General features: G+C 35.6%; 1 protein-coding gene and 1 long non-coding RNA gene across 3 annotated transcripts in view; both read left to right on the top strand.

Moving 5' to 3' along the window:
• LOC311598964 (selection and upkeep of intraepithelial T-cells protein 2-like) overlaps positions 1 to 21,254 on the top strand; it is a 332,195-nt gene that overhangs the window by 182,773 nt on the left and 128,168 nt on the right. The gene's annotated exons all lie outside the window — the stretch shown is intronic.
• LOC311598969 lies at positions 3,450 to 16,677 on the top strand. Its single transcript, XR_014779726.1, has 3 exons — positions 3,450 to 4,215; positions 8,117 to 8,238; positions 11,093 to 16,677. It is a non-coding gene; the product is annotated as an uncharacterized lncRNA (long non-coding RNA).

Raw genomic sequence — 21,254 nt, forward strand, 5'->3', positions numbered from 1 at the left:
TACATATCAAAAAAGAGTTCAGTCAGTAAAAACAGCAGTAAGGAAAATGTATATGTAAAATGCAGATTGAGTGATTACTTGTTCATTGTTTACTCCTCTAAGACATGATGGATGAATAAAAAAATCAGGAAAAGGTTAGATTATGTAACAAAACTATCCTTAGCTAACACCCATATTCAAAAATTAAGTTTTACATATTAAAAGACTGTGTTAGGTGAAGAGGAATGATTACACCATTAAACACCACCTCATGCAATATTTTCTTTATTAACCAAAGGTTTAAAAATTCTGTACTGCTTTGGAGGATTAGGAGAGTATCTGAATAAAATAACTGTTGCTGTGACTAAATAGGCCTCTATAGAAATTGTTTCTGTAATATCAGAAAAGTTCATAGTAATGAATAGAAATCAGAAATTGGGCAGGATGGCACTTGAAAGGCTGAGGCAGAAAGAGAGAGTTTGTGTTAAACTTGGGTTACAAAATAAGAAATGCCTCAAATAGAAAGTAAGATACTACAAGTACTTTTAAAATATAGATGAAGGGATATGCTGATATGCTAAAGGTGTGATGAAATGAAAATTTTGAATAAGAAAAAATAATTTTAAGGTCTTAGAAACGAATCAGGAAAGATGAATTTTTAGCTGATAGAGGTAACATTCTGGAATGAGCATACCTGAAATAAAGCTGATCAGCATCGTGAATGAAAACCTTGCTATACAAATTTCAGTTGCCACCTGAGCTCACAGTGGCTGTGACTGCATGTGCAAGACAAGCACAAGTTCAAGACCCAAAAAACACACACTAAAAATAAATAAATAAATAAATTAATTAATTAATTAAAAGCAAAGAGAGGGGCAGATTATCCTACCTGAGGAACTCAATGGTAGATAGTTGTTGAGAAGGGACAGTTAGATTTTTAAGGATGTTACTCCTGATAGTCCACTAATGCTCCAGAGGAAGTCCACATATCCAGGATTACATAAGCAGTACAATTAGACTTGATGGATTTATTTTAAAAAGAGTGGGGGGGGGCGGTGACAGAAAATTGAGTATGGTGTGGAGGGGTATTGAACTGGAAGAAGTTAGAGGAGGGAATTCTATCTCCAAGATGCACTTAATGTTCTGACTCTCTTTGTAGTTGCCCACAAATCAGGTCTGCCAGTGTGTAGTATAGAACCCGATACAGAAAGTGAGCAAGATATGAAGGGAGGAAGGAAGAAAGAAGAAGGAAGAATAAAGAAAATGAAGGAAGGAAGAAGGGAGGAAGTTTGGGAAGGAGGGAAATAGGAAGGAGGAAACAAATGACAAAAGAAAGGAAGAATGGAGAAGAGAGAGAGAAAAGGGAAGAAAGGAAGGGATGGTGGGAGATAGATGGAATGGGAGGAAGACAGGAAGGAAGAGAAAGAGGCATAAGGATAGGACTGCTGCCAAACCTAAAGGGGAAACCGGCTGTCATGTCAGCCTCTTACCCTGGGCTGGTGGGGCTCTTTGCCATGTGTATTTTAAAGATGTTCTCTTCTCTTTTTCAGGTGACCTATTTTATGGGAAGGACATAACATGTTTAATTTTGATTTTTCTTGAAATATCTATTATTTTATATTTGTTTGACCTTTTAAATTTTTTTTCTATGAAAAAAGGTAACTGATCCAAGAGTGATAGAATCTTGCATGAATTGTTTCTTACCTTTGTGCCTAAGTCACATTTAGAGTTTTTAGTTAAATCTAAAATACATTTATTCTCACATCCACACACAGCTTGTTTCTTAATTTACAGTTGCTGAATTTTATACCACTTGACTCTGAGATCCCAAGGCACTTTTGGTTTTAGGGATGAAGGTCACCATGATTACTTCCTTTTTCCCATCCAAAGTTGAATTCTATATCCCTTAAACAGAACACACTTAAATCTAAAATGAGCACGAATTGAAACACCGTATATTAAAATAAATCTTTCTTCTCTTAAGAAGTAATCATTTCCATCATAGTAACATAGAGTCACTCTGTCACCTCAAACTGCTGAGTGGTTAACACATATTAGTCTTTCTCTAGGGTAGATTTAATGTGATCACAAATTCACAACAAATACAGTTTTGTAGTCTGAGTGTGTGGATGTATGTTTGCCCAAGTGCTTAGACTTGTACTTCAGCTCTCACAGGCCATTAACTTTGATTTTTTTTTAACTCTATTACTCTCAATTTTATTCTTGAAGAGAACATGTGTCACTGAACCCAGAGCTAGGCTGTCAGCAATAAAGCAAAAAGGATCTACTTTTTTCTACCACACAGCTTTAGAGTTATAGGTGCATATGCAAACACAACCAGTATTAATTTTTTAATGGAGGTGCTGGTATTTGAACTCAGGTAATCATGCTTGCACAGAAAATACTTACCTACTGAGCCATCTCTTTACCCACTCAATTATTTTTATATTGCAGTTCCTTCAGTAATAATCCTGAACAAATTAACGCAAAAAAGGTACTTATAGAAATCAATAACTCCATTAGAACGGAATCCTTCTCTCTCATGCTATGGGTAAACTAAATGTATATATCTTATTGTAATTATATAGGGATCCAGGATAAAAAGAACAGTAGTAATTTATAAGTACAAACTTTAGAGATGAGATGATGACTCAATGGTTAAGAACACTGTCTGTTCTTCTAGAGAACCTGGATTCCATACCCAGCACCCACATGGTGACTCACAACTGTCTTTAATTTCAGTTTCTGGAGATCCAATACCCTTTCCTCACCTCTATAAGCACCATGCATACAAGTGATGCACAGGCGTACACATGGGCAAAACATCTACAAACATAAAATTAAACAAAAATAACAGCTTTTTCTAACCTCAACGACCAAACAAAATTTTTATTTACTAATGCAGAGGCTGAGTAAACAGTAAGGTAGGTAGAGGATAGTGACTAGATCATTCACTAAGAAGCCTGAGTTCAAAGTGATGGAAGAAGGCTGCAATTTACCACTGATTAAAGATCATATGACTCAAAGAAGTAGTTACAATCCATTCGTTCTATTAGTTTACTTAATACATAACCTCCTAATGCATAAAACACATTGATGAGACTTTTCTTATGCCAAGAATAGTGATAATAATTTTATGGAGTTTATCTAAAAAATTATTGAAAGGTAATTCTGTTACTGTCATCTTATAAGGCGTGAGGGCATATTATATTACACAGGTTATAAATGACACAGCCAAGATTGGCCTACAGATATATTTGGCTCCAAATTTCATGACATATTAATCTGTTATAACATTCACTTCTTGGTTTCAAGTTTCTTCACGTAATCATCTAGACTGTTGAGGACACTTTCTAATTGAAATAATCTATTCCATGGTAGATATAACATATTCAGTGATGATTCGATTCTGAGCACACAAACACACACAAACACACACACACACACACACACACACACACACACAACACAACACAATCTGATTCCCTGTCTTTCAGACACTAAACTCAAAACTGTGCTGTCTTTTCTGAAATATATTTCTAGTTACTTCAAAAAATCTCATTCATTCTTTTCTAGAAGGTGATATGACAATTAACTAGTCTATGTTTATATATTTGGTAATCTATGGAGAAACACTTGTGTAGTGCCTTTTCAGCCCAAGAAGTGAGCCCCTGAGCAGGTCTTAGTAGATGACCCTTCCTTAGCAGGGTAGAGTGTGTTTCATGCAGTGTTGAAGGAGCCAACCACTTTTATTTTCTGAATTCATGGATCCAACTCAGTTCCCTTACTTCAGCAAACATTGTTCTCATAGATACTCTTGGCCAAGATTGAATCTGAAAAGAACCTTCTGTGGCCTGAGGTGTCTCCAGTCTCTCCAGCCACTGATTTTGTGCTACGTTAGATTGTTGGGGTCAGAAAGGAAAGTTCTCTTAGTTCTGTTAGTCTTAGAATCCATCTAGAGATGTCCTAGTTGCAAATTAAGCCTGATGCTTCCATTCTACTTAAGATATGAGTAGGAGTGGAACCATCATGGTCACATTTTCATGTTATTTTTCTTTAGGATGCTGTCTCATACTGCTAAACTCATTTTGTTAATTATAACTTTCTCTTTTCTAGGACATAAATCTAGATGCAGATCACATTTCTCGAAATTAATCATACCAGTCATGCAATTTCTGTGCTTCTTAGTTTTCTCTGGAATAATTGTTAATCGGTATCTGCAATTACGGAACAGAGGTAAATAGTGTTAATGATGACAGCATATCTTGCATTCTCTTGTTTTCCTGGATGTTTGTCTCTCTGTGGTGTTTTTTATTTATGTAAAACTTTCACCATCACTATTAAAGTCTGTGGTTTGGGGTGAACTCAAAATATCATATTCTAAAAGAGTGCTGTGGGAAGCAACAACTAGAACTGCCAGTGTTTTTAGCTGTATTGGTGATGAGATTCTTCTACTTATGCAATAAGCAAAAAGAGATTCAGAAAATACCGTTGAATCAACCCTCATTTACTTTGAATATTTTTCATCATTTAATGGTCAATATATTTATTTGAATATAGATGATTTTACGAGTTGTATTTTAATGTCTACAGAGAAAATATATTTAATCCAATAATATTTTGATTATATGAAATTTCATGAGGCTTTTCAAACTTTGAAGTGCTTCCGTGGATATATTAAATGTGAAATATGATACCTGTTTTGGAGTTTAGTTTGTGATGGACATAATAAAACTAACATGACTGTATGTACAGGAGTGGTATTGCTGGGTCTTGAGGTAGCACAGTTCCCAATTTTCTGGGAAACCACCACATTGAATTCCATAGTGGACTTATAAGTTTTCACTCACACTAGAAATGGGGAATTGTTCCTCTTGCTCTACATCCTGCATAAGCTGTTGCTTGAGTTTTTTATCTTAGCCATTCTGACAGTTGTAAGATGAAATCTCAGAGTCATTTTTATTTGCATTTTCCTGGTGGCTAAGGATGTTAAACATTCCCTTAAGTCCTGCATGGCTATCTGAGATTTCTCTGTCAAGAATTCGGTTAGATTTATACTACATTATTTAAACTAGGTTCTTTAGTTTGTTGTTGTCTAGTTTCTTGAGTTCTTTGTACATTTTGGATATTATCACTTTCTCAGATATTGGGTTGGTGAAGATCTTTTTTAATTCTGTAGGCTGCTGTTTTGTTCTTTTGAAGGTATCCTTTCCCTTTCAGTTTCATGAGGTTGGTTGCATTTGTTAATTGTTGATCTTAGTGCCTGAGCTACTGGTGCTCTGTTGAGGAAGTAGTCTCCTGTGCCAACTCATTCAAAGCAAGTCCCCACTTTCTCTTCTATCAGGTTTACATATCCAGTTTTATGTTGAGGGTCTTTGATCCACTTGGACTTGGGTTTTGTGCAGGGAGCTAGACATGGATCTATTTGCACACATACAGTTACATCAGCAGCATTTGTTGAAGATGCTTATTTTTGCCACTGCATGGTTTTGTCTTTTTGTCAAAAATCAACTGTCCTTAGGTAGATAGGTCTACTAACTGGCCCTTCAATTCAATGCCATTGATCAGCCTGTCTGTTATTATTCCAATACAATGTCTTTTTTAAAAATATTATTGCTATGTAGTACAACTTGAAATCAGGAATGGCAATGCCTCCAGAAGTTATTTTATTGTACTATATTGTTTTGAGGTTTTTTATTTTTCCATTTAGATTTGAATTGTTATTTCATGGTTTGTAAAGAATTGCCTTGGAATTTTGGTGAGATTTGTGTTTAATCTGTAGATTGTTCTTAGTAAGATGGACAGTTTTGCTACATTAATCCTACTGATCCATGAGCATGCAAGATCTTTCTATTTTCTGATATCTTCTTCAGTTTCTTTCTTCAGAAACTTGAAGTTATTGTCATACAGTTCTCTCACTTGCTCAGTTAGAATTATACCAAGATATTTTATATTTGCTGTAGCTGTTTTGAAGGGTCTTGTTTTCCTAATTTTTTTCTTAGCCAGTTTATCATTTGTAGAAAGGAGGGCTACTGATTTTTAAGCTAATTTTGTATCCAGCCACTTTACTAAAGGTGCTCATCATCTGTAGGAATTCTCTTTTAGAATTTTGAGGGCCTTTTATGTATGCTATCATATTACCTGCAAATAGCAATACTTTGACTTGCTCTTTTCCAATTTCAATCCTTTTGATATCATTTAGTTGTCTTATTGTTCTGCTTAGAACTTCAAGTACTATATTGAGAAGATACTGAAAGAACCAGCAGCCTGTCTTTTCCCTAATTTTAGTGGAATTGCTTTAAACTTCTCTCCATTTAGTTTGATGTTGGCTATAGGCTTGTATACTACCTATGTTGTGTTTAAGTATTTGCCTTTTATCTCTGATCTCTCCAAGACTTATATTATAAAGGGGTGCTGGATTTTGTCAAAAACCTTTTTCAGCTTCTAATGAGATGATCAGGTGTGTTTTTACTTAACTTGCTTACATGTTGGATTACATTGATGAATTTTTGTATATTGATGCATCCCTGCATTTCTAGGATGAACTTTAAAAACTGATCATAGTGGTAGATGTTTTTATGTGTTCTGGAATTTGGTTTTGGAGTATTTTATTTAGTATGTTTTATACCAATGTTCATAAGAAAATTTTGTCTGAAATTCTCTTTCTTTATTTTATTTTTATTCTTCTGTCTGACTAATTCCAGATAATCTCTATCTTTTTAGTTTAAGAATTGGTTACTCTGTTTGACCAAAACTTTTCTGTTGTTTATGATCCCTATTGCTTTTTGGCTTTCTTCATTATCCCCTTCAGTCAAAGATTCCAGGTTTTATAACTACTTTGTAATGAACTTTTCATTTTCTTCAGAAATCATTTCACCAGTTATAAATGTCCTTTTGTAGCTCACAAGGCTGTCTTAAAAGTAAATGTGAAACAAATGCCAGGCTATTCATATGTTCTTGCTTGGGGAAAAACACTACTAGAATTCATTGTGTCCATTCTGTGGTACATATTTTCTGATAAACACAGCAAATTACCTTAAATTTAGTGACTTAAATCAAGATGTATTTGTTCTTATAAATCTGTGAGTCAAAATCCTTAAATGAGTTTCACTTTATTAACCATGCAGTTTTGCAAAAAACCTAGGAGAACTAATGTACTTCCTTTATATAATTTCTAATTGTGAAGATTATACAATAATATTGTTAGTCAGAGCTTCGTTTATGCATTCCCAAGTTTGTTTATATTGCTAGACCATTTTAGTTCCTTGCAACTGTGTTTATGTGGAGCTTTGTTTTCTTGCTAACTTTATATGGAGATGGGGTTGAATTATATCACATGATTCCCATAAGACATGGCCAACAATAGTATGGTGTTTTTTAGTCTTTGATCACTCTGTGTCTTATTCATTCTTATTCCAGCTAGTAAATATCTCTGTTGTTAAAAGTTTTGTTATTAGGTTTGGTCCATGAAATAATCATAGAAACCCCTTTTATTTTAGGGTTTATGTCTTTAATTACACCAGAAAACTCTTTATCCCATATAATACAACATGTTTTAAATTTCCAAAGAGTAGGTATGGATATTTTTTTAGGTCAGTTCTTATGAGTTACTACAGCATGGCCTGCAAAGTTTAGCATATCTCTTAAATACAACATACTATCAAAATATTCCAAAATTTCCCCAAATTTTGATTCTATTACAGCATCAAATCAAAGTCAGTCATAGAGTATAATAACAAAAGACTTTGAAATATCTATTTTATAAAGTTGTAAGAATTGGTTGAATCAGCCTATTAAAAGTAGCAAAACAATGTCTCTATAGGCTAAATTATTTTTATTTTTCGCTTTGTTTTTTTCATCTTTCTCTTCCCTTTTCTTGTTTCATTCCTCCCTCCCTCTGTTCCTTTCTTCCATCCTTCCTTCTTTCATTCCTGTTCTTTCTTTTTTGTTACAGAGTAACATTATGTAACAGAGGCTGGACTCAATCTACTATCTCAGCCTCAGTCGATTACACATTGTATCACTACATTCAGCTCTAAGGCATACTAAGAGTTAGTTAAATAATATTAAATGATATTTATCTTCTCTTTGTCTAGCGCACATCCTCACTAATTTTCTAATTGTTAAATTTTCTTAGTTTCTATTTCAGATCACTTGTTTTCCTTGTACAATAGCTGGATGATGGATATGGCAATAGTGATAGGATTTCTGGTGATATTTTTCGGTTTTACAACACCTCTATTATTGAAACACCAATGTGTAAGTAAACAAGAAGTGTCACTACATTGAGACAAAAAAAGGCCTTTTCTTGTCTTCAGTGTCCTGCTTTGTAGTTTATTATTAGCCAAGGTTCATTCAGTCTCTACAGAGAAGATATATTAATTCAGACTCTGTTACTTTACATTATATATTAGTATTTTAAACATCAAGTTGCAGCTTTATTCTGCTTGAATACATTTGTTTCTACCTCAAATTTACATTAAAAAAGAGGAAAGATGGGTCTGTGGTTATGAGTACTGGCTGCACTGCCAGAGGACATGAGTTTGATACCCACAATACACATGGCACCTCATAACTGTCTGTCATACCCATTCCAGGGGATCTGAAGTCTTCTTCTGACTTCTGTGGATACCATGTGGTTCACAGACATATATGCAGTCAAATACATACACATAGATAATAAAATAAAATTGGAGACAGTTTTAAATAGCAGATTTTTTGTTCTCTTGCTAACAGCACACATAATTCTGGGTTTCTCAGACTTTCTGACCTTATGCTTCAATGAATAAATCAATTTTTCTGTTGACAGTTTTGGAACATTCCAAAATTACAAAGGTTGCTGATTCAAATATATTTTGATTATGTTATTTTCCACATAGATCATTTTGTCCCACTCATATATAGTTTATGAAATGAAAATGAATGATTTAATTCTCCTTGGCATTCATTACTCTTTCTCTATATTTGTGGAGTAAGTTTACTGATTTCTAATTTTGTTCAACCAAGGAATATAAGGTAATGGATTTTAACTTAGAGATGTCATAAATTTCCACAGCAAAGTTTTGTTTTTTATATAGTGTCAGTCATTGTGTCTTCAGGTATATGGTATTCCCCAGTGCATCTTGTATTCAGACAGTAATTATAATGTTATAATAAATTTAATTGTTTTCCTTATTAGAATATTCTAAATGAATATTAAATAGTTGAGGCATGTCAATAAATGTTGAAGAAAAAGTAACACTGTGTGAAATTCTGAGAATAAAGGTGTTTAAATCTCATAATGTTACCCATTCCAAATAGTTTCTCATGAGAGAAAAAAGTAGTCAAATATTTTAAAATATACAAATAGAATTGAATTAATGAAATCATTTGAGAAATATTTTCCTTAGGTGGAAATAAGGAAAGATGAAAGTGTTAATATATAAGAAATATGAAAATTAAATTAGTGAAATACTAATATAAAAGTATATTATAACTGTAAATTAATGAATATTTAACTGACAGAATGTAAAATCAAACTTTGGCTTCTAAATCTACATACTATATCTCCGCAAATTGAAGCAACTGAAGATCAACATATTTTTATATGGTGTACCTATACTGAACATATGAGAACATTTGTCTTGTCAATAAAATAAGCAGAGATAGAGAATTCATCTTACATAATGCTCAGCCATAAAGAGAAAATATATACCACATCATCTCTTCCAAAGGCTCACAGATTATTAACAAAAGTGGATGGAGAGATTTTACAACCCAGAAACAAAAGATTACTACAAGGAAACAGTGTCTTCTGAGTACAGCAAGGCAGCTACAAATAGCAACTCACAGATAGATCATGATTCATAAGACCTGTGAAAACCCAAGCCAGATTGAATCCTGGCATGCAGAGAAGAGGTTACCATGAATGCCCATGCATACAAGAAGAGATATTGACAATGGTTGGCTGCTGTGATAAGGAAGGTCAATTTTCTTGAAGAGGATAGCTACTAATAAGTTGTTCATGCTTTAGTGGAAAGACACACAACAAGAAATATTCAGGAAGAACAAATTGGTCTTGAATGTAAAGGCAAATGACACAGAATTATTAGGGTAGAGATAAAATGGTAGATCTGGGAAGACTTGAAGAAAAAGAACAAATATATTAAAACATGTACAAAATTCACCATTAATGAGAACATATGTTTAAGTTGGTAACAATCCCTAAATAAGTTCATTGACCATCAAAGGAACAGAGGATGCAGTTTTGAGTATATTATATAAAAGAAGAATGAATAAGAAAAAATATAGAACACCAGCTTAACATTTAAATTATATTATGTATTATAAGAAACTTTGAGATGATTGAACTAACGAAGTGTATAGGAGAATGATTACTGGATATAAACAAATTCTGTATTATTTTATATAAAGTATTTCAACATTGAAGAAGCTTTTCTATTCGTAGGAGTTTGGAGTAATTAATGTCTAACCCAAGGGATGGCCATCTTAAGAAGTTTAACTGTACCCCAGTGCAAAGGAATTTTCCTAGCAAAGCTTGGTTACTCATAAGATTCTCATCAAATATCTAGAGGTTTCTTATCACATGTTGTGGCAACTATTCCTTAATTGCACGCAGCTAGAGTATATAAACTGAGAGAGATTCCATCTATGAAGCTAAAGGGAAGCCTCATCTCTGCTGGGTAAAAGCTTTTCAAGTACAGCCTGTTGATGGGAGAGGTGGAGTAACCACATCCTTCTATGTAGCCCCTTACCTAGGCTCTATTAGGAAGCTCAATAATCTCATTGGTTGCCCAGCAAAAACTTTAATCAGATCATGCATTTTATACTCTGGGATGTTAGAAGAATGAATAGGTGTTGTTTAGGTCATTCCCTGTGACTGAAGGAAGTGCAGCAACAGGGTCCTGGAAACAAGATTCCATGGACACCAATAGGTAGTTCTCTATTCCTGACATAGTCAATGAATATCAATAGTTGATACGACCTCAAAACAGAGATTATGTTTTTAATGGAGATAAATAATCTATTTATTGTACTACTCAACTTATTATGGCTTGCAGTAAGAGAACTTGAAAGATAATGATGTATTCTATATTCTAACCTCTATTTACAGTAAACAGGATAAAGAATGCGATAGAGGTGAAACCAACAAATCTTAGATTTGAACTGCGGATCCTTCAGTTGTTCTAAGAAGACTAGATGATAGATGAAGAGTCTACAGCTTAAAATATATGTAAGAACATGCCCACTGCTGTTGCTTTGGTTTTTATTTCATCCCTAGTATAGTAATATTGAAGAGCACTGAAACCTTGGAGAAGTGAGTACTAGTGGGTGATCCTTGCAGACATGCTCTTGGGGAAAAAATGAGACCATGATGCCATCTTGTTTCTTTATTTTGTTTTCTAACCATTGTCTGAGTGGTTTTCCTCTGTCCTTTACTGCTACTTTTAGACCAAATTTCTAGAAACAATAAATACAACCAGTGCATTTAAGTGGGAAGAAGATCTGCCCTCACTGAGGGTGTTGCTTTCAAAGTCTAAAGAATAAACGTTGTCACATGCTGGACATTGCTTTTTCCTGAGAAAGGATGTCTATCACTTATGCTTCCACCATCCTCTGATGATATGCTCAAACATCTTTGGCTTTTCTAAAGTGGAGTGAGTATCATCAGTAACTTTCCATGGAACTTTCAAATCTTCCATAGTGGAATGGGACTGCAACACCATCCAGAACCAATGATTGAGAAATTGGTGGATTCCCTGATTCCCTATATCCTACACTGTAACCTAATTTAACAAATTGAATTTTATAATGAACTCATGGTCTATGCATTCTATTTTAATTGTGACTCATAGGGTTGAAAATAGCTTATACTATTTGGGCCCTGTCAGTCTCCATTTGCCAACAACTCAGTAAAGAATTGCTCATTCCCAGTACAAAGGTTTTAATTTACGATTATGAAGGGTCTAATTAGAGAACTGTCCCCATTATAAGGTACCATGATTTAAACCCTTTTTACTACATGCATGTGTATATATTTTAGAGTTTCTATAATAATAAGGTTTCATATGTCCTTTTCAAAAATCTCTCCCATATATTCTTCTCTATCCTGTCTTTCCATCCCTGCCCCATGTTATGCTTCTTATAATTATAAAATTATTATCCTCCATTATAATTCTCCTTTATATGATTATTCTAGTTCCTCTTTTAAGATCTACTCTCTCTCTCCATGTATAATATATATGCAAATTACATATACATGTAAATAATAGCATTAAAAATAGTAAAAAAAAAAAAAAGAAGAAGGAGAGATGCCATGGGTTATACTGGAGATCGTCAATGGAGAAAAATGACAGAAAATGTAATTAAATGATAATCACAAGATAAAAGATATGGGGAATGGGGTAGATCTGTGATGAAGTAGAGAGGTACATAAATATATGCATATAATTATGAGTCATTACAAGTTTAGTTTAAAACTACGTCTTACTATCAGAGTAATAATAGCAAGTTCTTCCTAGGGTAAATGTCTCATATAGTAACAGGTTATTGTCCCCAATATCAGCACTTGATATTAATGCCCTTATTGCATCAGTGTGTATGTGTTGCCTGTCATGTCACTGTTATAACTCACAGCACTCACATCTGGGTAAGATTCAAGCTTTATTTCTTATGTGTTCTGTAACTCAAATATGTGGCATCTTCAGGATTATGGCTCTACACTTTACGTTCAGGAGGATAACCAACTGCATTGAAATGTTTTAGGATCTGAAGAAAATCACTGACCAAAAAATCCAAATGAGGTAATACATTGCTGGCAATGAGCTTTTTATTGTATTAGTCTGTTGATATCTAAGAGGGTTAGGAATATTGTTGCTCCACTATAAGTTAACATCATTTAAACTTTATATATATATGTGTGTGTCTACATATTTTATGAGGCTTCTAGAGTAGTGTGCTTCCACATGACTAGGTGTTATGGGGAAAAGTAGTCAGGATGAAGGAAGGAATACTATGAGAAATAGCTAATACTGAACACATTTTTAAAATTCACTTTTCATAGCAGTGGAATAATATTTCATTTTATAAGTGTATCATATTTTATTACCTATTTGTCAGTTGATAGACAATTCCTATAATATTTCTGTTTCCTAGCTATCATATATAGAACAGCAATCAGCATGGATGTGGCAATTTTAATGAAAATTGTACCTACCCAGAGGTCATAGCAAGTGGCACTATTAGAAGCTGTGGCTTTGTTGTAGTAGGTGTGGCATTTTGGGAGGAGAGTATCACTGGGAGCAAGCTCTGAGATCTCAGGAGGTCAAAGTATAACTACTAGCTCACTGTCTCTTCCTGATGCCTGCAGTTCTAGATGTAGAATTCTTCAGCTACCTCTTCAATATCATGTCTACCTGCATGTCCCCATGCATCCCTCCATGACTATAATGGGCTAAGTAAAAATAAAAACTAAATAAAAAATGTTAAATTGGAAAGAAGATTAATATGAAAATATTAATTAAAAATTCAATTAATAAAAAAAGAGCTACAATTGTCTGTGGGAATGAGGAGAACTATTTTTTTATTGTATCTTTTCTAATATTATTTTTAAAATAATTTATTCAGATTACATCCCAATTGTTATTCACTTACTTGTAAATTCCCATTCTCCCCATCTCTCCTGCTTTCACCCTATTCCCCTCCCCTAGACCTGTGACAGAAGAAGACCTCTTCCCTTACATAGCCTATGAGGTCCCATCTGAATAGCCTACTTTCCCTTCCTCTGAGTGCCAAGAATAACTATTTAGAACACAGATTATACTGGTTCTAGAAAGTCGAAGCAATACATTCTTCTCTAGAGTCATTAACTTCACCAGGTATAGGTAGTTTGTAGAATTATTATTAATATTTATTATTGAATCATTATTTTAATGAATCCAACAGTTACTCCTTAACCAGCTTTGTACCCAAATAACCACACAGAGACACTCAGATCTATTTATTAACCTTTGGCACAATGTTTCACAATAAATACTCTGTCTTAAACCTCCATGCTAGTACAGTTTCCTCCCATTCTGATTTCCCACTTGTTACTTGCTTTGTACTCATATCCTAGGTCCAGCTCATTCCTTCTGGTGCTTCCTGGTATTCTTTTCACGGCTCCATACTCTCCTTCTTCCTTTTTCACCTCTCCTCACTAACCAGGTGCCCCACTCTATTCTGTGTTATTTTTCAGCATTCATTAGTTGGTTTACATGGGAAACACAGAGAACAAATGGTGGGATGTTTAGACAAACTTGAAACCAGAGATACTTAGAATAAATATCTCAATACAATATCTGGGTTGATCCAGAAAGTGGGGTAGAGAAATCAACATTTGAATGAACAAGAGTGAACTGTACATAGTCCACAAGAACACTATGCCAACAGTAGTTGGCTATGTTTACAGTTCCAGGCATGAATTCTTTACTGTTTTGAGTGGACCTTAAACACATGTATATGACTATTGATTACTTCCAAGATAAAGGTGTCATTATTGCACTACTGAAGATATATGTCCACACTTCTTATTATAATTCATAGGCTTTCCAGATGGGTAGGACTATTGATTGTGTTACTACCTTGGCAGGTTGCACAGCATTTTCAGTATGATGAATCTTCCCCGTAGAATGGGAGAAGATTAATAAAATCTCAAAGTAGGTTATTTTAATTTTTATTAATTTATTTTACATGTAACAGTGTCTATAGAGACCAGAAGAGGACTATGATTCCCTGGAACTGGACACACAAATGGTTGTAAGCCACCATATGGGTCCTGGAATTTAAACACAGATCCTCGAAGAACATCCAATGTTTTTAACAATTGAGCAATCTCTCCAGCCCCTCAAAGTAGTTTTAATTTACATTTTTCTGATGACTAAGGATGTTGAACATTGTTTTAAAAAACATATATCCCTCTGTCGGATGTGGAGTTTGTGAAAATCCTTTTCCAATCAGTAGGCTTACATCTTTTGATGATGTCCTTTGCATTATAGGAGACTTTCTATTTCATAAGGTACCATTTATTACTTGTTGATCTTAGTACCCACACTATAGGCATTCTGTTCAGGAAATTGTCTCCTGGGCCAATTCACTCAAGGATATGGCCTGCTTTCTCTTTTATCAGATTTAGAGTATCTGACTATATTTTGAGGTCTTTGATCCACGTAGACTTGAGGTTTTTTTGCACGGTAATAAATATGGCTCAATTTGTATTCTTCTACATGTTGATATACAGTTACACTAGCACCATTTGTCAAAGATGCTTTGTTTTTGCCATTTTAGGATTTTGGTGACTTTCTCATAAATCAAGTGTCAATAAATGTGTGCATTTACTTATGTGTCTCTGATTTGATTGCACTGATCAACCTGTCTGCTTTTATGCCCAGCACCATGTGGTTTTTATTACGATTGTTTGGTAGCATAGCTTCAAACTAGAGATAGTAATATATCCAGATGCTCTTTTATTATACAGGATCGTTTTAGAAATAATGATTTTTTCTTTGTTTTACCATATGAAACTGAATATTTTCTTAAGGTCTGTAAAGAACTGTGTTGACATTTTGTGGGAATTGTGTTGAATCTGTAGATTGCTTTTAGTAGGATGGCCATTTTTACTATGTTAATATTACTTGAGATTAATTTAGGAGATGGGGATAAGAATAAAAGAGATGAGATACAGGGGAGGACCAAATGGAGTAACTATTGGGAGAGACAACTGGATTGGAGGCGGTATCTCTTGGACAAGCTAGAAACCTTGGACAATGGAAACTTCCAAGGATCACTGTGGTTTACCAGGAGACTTTCAATGGAAGGACCGGGACACCAACCCTGCAACAAACGCTTAGACCCACAATTTGCCCTGCTACAGGATTTGCAGTGGTAAAAGATGGAGAACAACTTAAGAGAAGGGCCAACTAATGAATGGCCCAGATTGAGAGCCAAGCCATGAGAGGGGGCCCAACACTAACACTTTTAAGGACATTCTACTCTACTGGCATACAGGAGCATAACATAACTGTCACCAGAGAGCATTCACCCAGAAGCTTATGGAAACTGATGCAGAGACCCACATCCAAACATTAATCTGAGCTTGGGTAATACTGTGAAAGAGGAGGAAGAAGGAGTGAAGGAGCTAGAGAGGTTGAGAACATCACAAGAAAACCTAAAAAGCCAACTAACCTGGACCCATAGGGCCTCATAGACACTGAACTGCCAACTAGAGAGCATGCATGGAATGGACCTAGGCCCTCTATCCATATGAAACAGTTGTGCAGCTGGGTCTTCATATGGAATTCCTAAAGCAGGTGCAGGGGATGTCTCTGACTACATTGCCTGCCTTTGGATTCCTCGCTCCTACCTGGAAAGAGGGAAGGACTGGGAGGAGAGGAAGAAGAAGAGGCTGTGATCAGGATATAAATAAATAAATAACTTAAATAATGATTTTTAAAAATCTCTGGTTTTGTATTTTTTTTCATTTGGGAAATCTCTAGTTATATATCCAAATTTTTGGTTGAGTTGTTTTCTCAATGCTTAGGTTTTGTAGGGTACTTTTTGTATTTTCTAGATAACAACTCTCTAATAGATGCACAATTAATAAATATTTCTTCCTTATGCAAGCTTTCTTTTTATTAAAATGATGGTGTTATTTGCCTTACAGCTTTTTGTTTGTTGTGTTTCATTTTGTTTTGTTTGTTTAATTTTGTGAGGTGCTATTTGTCATTTGTCACTGAGCTTGATTCCTGAATTACCAGCACTCTGTTCTAAAAGTCCTTTCCTGTCTCTATAAATTAAAACAAATACCCTAATATATTCTCTATCAAGTACCAAGTATCAGATCATAAAATTGAAGTCCTTGATTCTTTTGAAGATGAATTTTGGACAGGGTGATAGACAAGCATCTAGTTTTATTACTCTACATGTGTAGATCCAATCTAATCATCATGTGTTAATGATGCTATCTTTTCTCCAAAGTGTGTTTTTTAAGATCTGTTGAAAAATCACACTGTTGTAGAAAGGTATAGCATTCTGCCTGTGTCCTCAATTATATCCATTATTAATATGTTTGTATTTATTCCTCCGCCATGCTGTTTTATGATTACATCTCCATATTTTAACTTGAAATTACAGATGGTGATACCTCCAAAAATGTTTTATTGTTCAAGACATTTTTGCTCTGCTTGGTCGTTTTTGTTTCCATTGACATTTTAATATTTTTGTTTTCAATTTCTATAAAGAATTGCATTGAAATTTTCATAGGCATTGCACTAAATCAATAGTACATTGCTTTTGCTAAGGTGGTCATTTTCACAATGCTGGTCCTACCAATGTATGAACATGGGAGTTTTGACATCGTTGTTTATTTTCTTAAATTGTGTCTACAAGTTTTAATTGTATAAGTATTGCACCTTAATTGGTTAAAGATATTGTCCTGTACCTTGGGATAAGTCAAAGAAGGCCCATGTGAAACAGGGAGTGAGGATTGAAAGGGGGACAGAGATTCAAAGAAACAGAACCATGACAAGAAGTTCTGATCAAGGTTCTACTTTATTGTAAACAATCATGGTTTATATAGCACGTACATCACAAGCACCTGTACAATTTCACTTCCCCCCTCCCCTTCCCAGGCAGGCTGAAAAGAATACACTTTTCTGAGTAGTGCCTTGTCAAAATTTCTAGTTTCTTTCAAAGAAAAACAATCCAAAGATCACCAATTCAAAGGTAGACATCCCAGAGGTCACACCATGCAGCTTAAGTATAGCGGATTTCTTCTAGCACAGGCTCTCACATATATATTTCTATGAAATAACTGTCTTAGGTAAGTGAACTAAGAACCCTTCTTACCCATCATCAAAGTCCTCGATACAATTTTCAAGGACCCCTGCCTTAGGTTGATAGAAATTTACACTCATTCTTACACACTATCGACTGCCTTCATGTCACAGAGGGTTAAGGGAGTGCTTCAGGTCTATACCATGCACATGGGCTTGTATCAGCTTGCAATCACTGAGGCATGAACTGTGTCAGGCAAGGAAGGAAGAAACAGGCTCTAATTTCAAGCCCTCTCATCCCTGACAAGGATTGCAAAATGCTGCTAATTCCACAAAGATGATGTTGAATGTGAATCCAATTAAGCCTAACCACTTTATACTCATAAGAAGTAATGCAAGTCCAGGAAAATCTAGCATGACATTGTAACCTGCTCAGTTTTCTCAAATCACCAACCTCTATGTTAAGGCATAAATATAATTAGCAGTCTGTACAGTTTGTGTTAAAGCAATAGAATAAATATAGTAGATACAAGACAAATAACAGAGATTTAAGGAATACGAACACAAGACATCACAGGTCCCTTTTCAGTTCACCAGTATCCTGCATGTAAAGCTGACTCTAACAATTAGTGTGGAAAAGGACTTGTTCTGGAAATAATTACTGAAGTTTGCAGCAGTCCTATGTGAGGCTTCTAGAATGGAAATATTCCCGAGGAGTCTTTGCAAAGTACCATTTCCAAAGTACAGTCTGGTTAGCACATTCTTGAGGTCTGCAAGGAGGAAGCCTCATAGATACTAAAACACTTGAATTCTCCTTTCCCCATCACATACAGGTAAATCAAGGGGTCATGTATTGTTGATACATACCAAGACCTCTATGTTATCCAAAGAAACAGGTTGAAAAAAAGGAGGATGAGACATCCAATCCCATATTTGTCACATTGCACAAAACTCAAATACAAGTGGATCGATCAAAGACCTCAACATAAAACAAGAGACACTAAGTCAGTTAGAAGAAAAAGTGAGAAAGAGCCAATGCACAGGAAACAACTTCCTGAACAGAACATCAACAGCCCAGGTCTTAAGGTCAACAATTAATAAATGGGACCTCATGAGGCTGAGAAGCTTCTGTAAGGCAGGAGACACTGTCAACAGAACAAAGCAACAGCCTACAGACTGGGAAAAGATCTTCACCAACCCTACATCTAACAAACGTCTAATATCCAAAATATATAAAGGACTCAAGAAATTAAACACCACCAAACCAAATAACCCAATTGAAAAATGGGGCATGGTAAGTGAAGGTTTTTGTGGGATATGCTCCTTGGGCTAATATGCAGATATAGGTGAGTATATACCATTTGAGTCTTTCTGCTTCTGGGTTAATTCACTCATTATGCCTTCACTTACTAAGAAACTGGGACAGAGGGGAGGACATCCTACTGGGACTCTAGGTGAGAGAAGCATGGGAGAATGGCAAAGTAGAAAGATCCAGAGTGTCCTAGAAACCTACAAGTAGAACATTATGATAGGCAGATTTGGGCCCAGGGGTCCCGCTCAAACTAAGGCACCAGCCAAGGACAATACAGGCTGGAAACTTTAAATCCTTACCCAGATCTAGCCAATGGACAGAACATTCCCCACAGTAGAGTGGAGAGTGGGATGTGACTTTCTCACGTACTCTGGTGCCAATTATTTGACCATGTCCCCTGGAGGGGGAGACCTGGTGGCACTCAGAGGAAGGACAGCAGTTTACCAAGAAGAGACTTGATACCCTATGAGTATATACAGGGGGAAGTAATCCCCCTCAGGAATAGTCATAGGGGAGGGGAATAAGGGAAAAAGGGAGGGAGGGAAGAATGGGAGGATACAAGGGATGGAATAATCATTGAGATGTAACAAGAATAAATTAATAAAAAATTGTTCTTCTATAAAAGAAAAAAAAGAAAAAGGAAAATGGGTCTTGGGACGAAACAGAGAATTCTCTACGGAGGAATATCAAATGGCTGAGAAACACTTAAAGAAATGCTCAACCTCCTTAGCGACCAGGGAAAGGCAAATCAAAACAACTCTGAGTGTCAATCTTACACCCATCAGAATGGCTAAGATCAAAAATTCAAGTGACACCACATGCTGGCGAGGATGTGGAGAAAGAGGAACACTCCTTCATTGCTGGGGGGAAGCAAACTAGTACACCCACTTTAGAAATCTCTCGGTGCTATCTCAGAAAACTGGGAATACAGATTCCTCAAGACCCAGCTATTCCACTCCATGGAATATACCCAGAAGATGCTCCAGCACACAACAAGAAACTTTGCTCAACCATGGTCATAGCAGCCTTATTCATAATAGCCAGATCATGGAAACAGCCTAAGTGTCCCTCAGTAGAAGAATCGATAAAGAAACTGTGGTACATTTACGCTATGGAATACTACTCAGCTATCAAAAGCAAGGAATTACCGAAATTTGTGGATAAATGTATTGAGCTAGAAATGATCATAATGAGTGAGTTAACCAAGCAGCAGAAAGACTCAAATGGTATATACTCACTTATATCTGCATACTAGCCCAAGGGGCATGTCCCATGAAAGGCTTCACTTACCAGGGACAGAAGGGAGGACATCTTATTAAAACTCTATATGAGAGAAGCATGGGAGAATAGCAAAGTAGAAGGATCCAGAGGACAATACAGGCTGTAAGCTTCAAACCCTTACCCAGATATAGCCAATGGACAGGACATTCTCCACAGTTGAGTGTAGAGTGGGGTCTGACTTTCACATGTATCTGGTGCCACTTATTTGACCATGCCCCCTGGAGGGAGAAACCTGGTGGCACTCAGAGGAAGGACAACAGGTTACCAAGAAGAGACTTGATACCCTATGAGCATATACAGGGCGAGGAAATCCCCCTCAGTCACAGTCATAGGGGAGGGGAGTAAGGGGAAAATGGGAGGGAGGGAGAAATGGGAGGATACAAGGGATGGACTAATCATTGAGATGTAACAAGAATACATTAATAAAATAAAATTAAAATAGCAACAAAAAAACAAAAAAGAGGATCAGGAATATATATCCAATAAAGCTCTCCATCAGCTTGCATCATCTGATACATCATCCCCATCATCCATAGCATCAACTGTTATATTCAGTTACAGAAAAACACACCAACCTCTCCAGCAACCATCTGGCGTTCTGTGGAAAAAAAAAAAAAGAAAAATATGCCCTCTTCCCCATATTAACACCAGATCATGGCCATTCCACTGTCCACTTCTGTGTGCCAGAACTGATCAGCTGCAGAATTCACTTTGGCATCAAGCAATAAAAAGCTTAAAATAAAGAGAGCATGACTGAAAGCATTTTTAGGTGACTGGGGATACAGCTCCCCCTTGTTTACTTTTTGTTAGTAGGTTTTCATGGTAGAGTGGGCTCTCTCCACCATTCCTTGTCCTTAGGGATTATAAGGAAT

Source organism: Acomys minous (genome assembly GCF_964271855.1).
Source record: "Acomys minous genome assembly, chromosome: 6".
Taxonomy (NCBI): Eukaryota; Metazoa; Chordata; class Mammalia; order Rodentia; family Muridae; genus Acomys; species Acomys minous.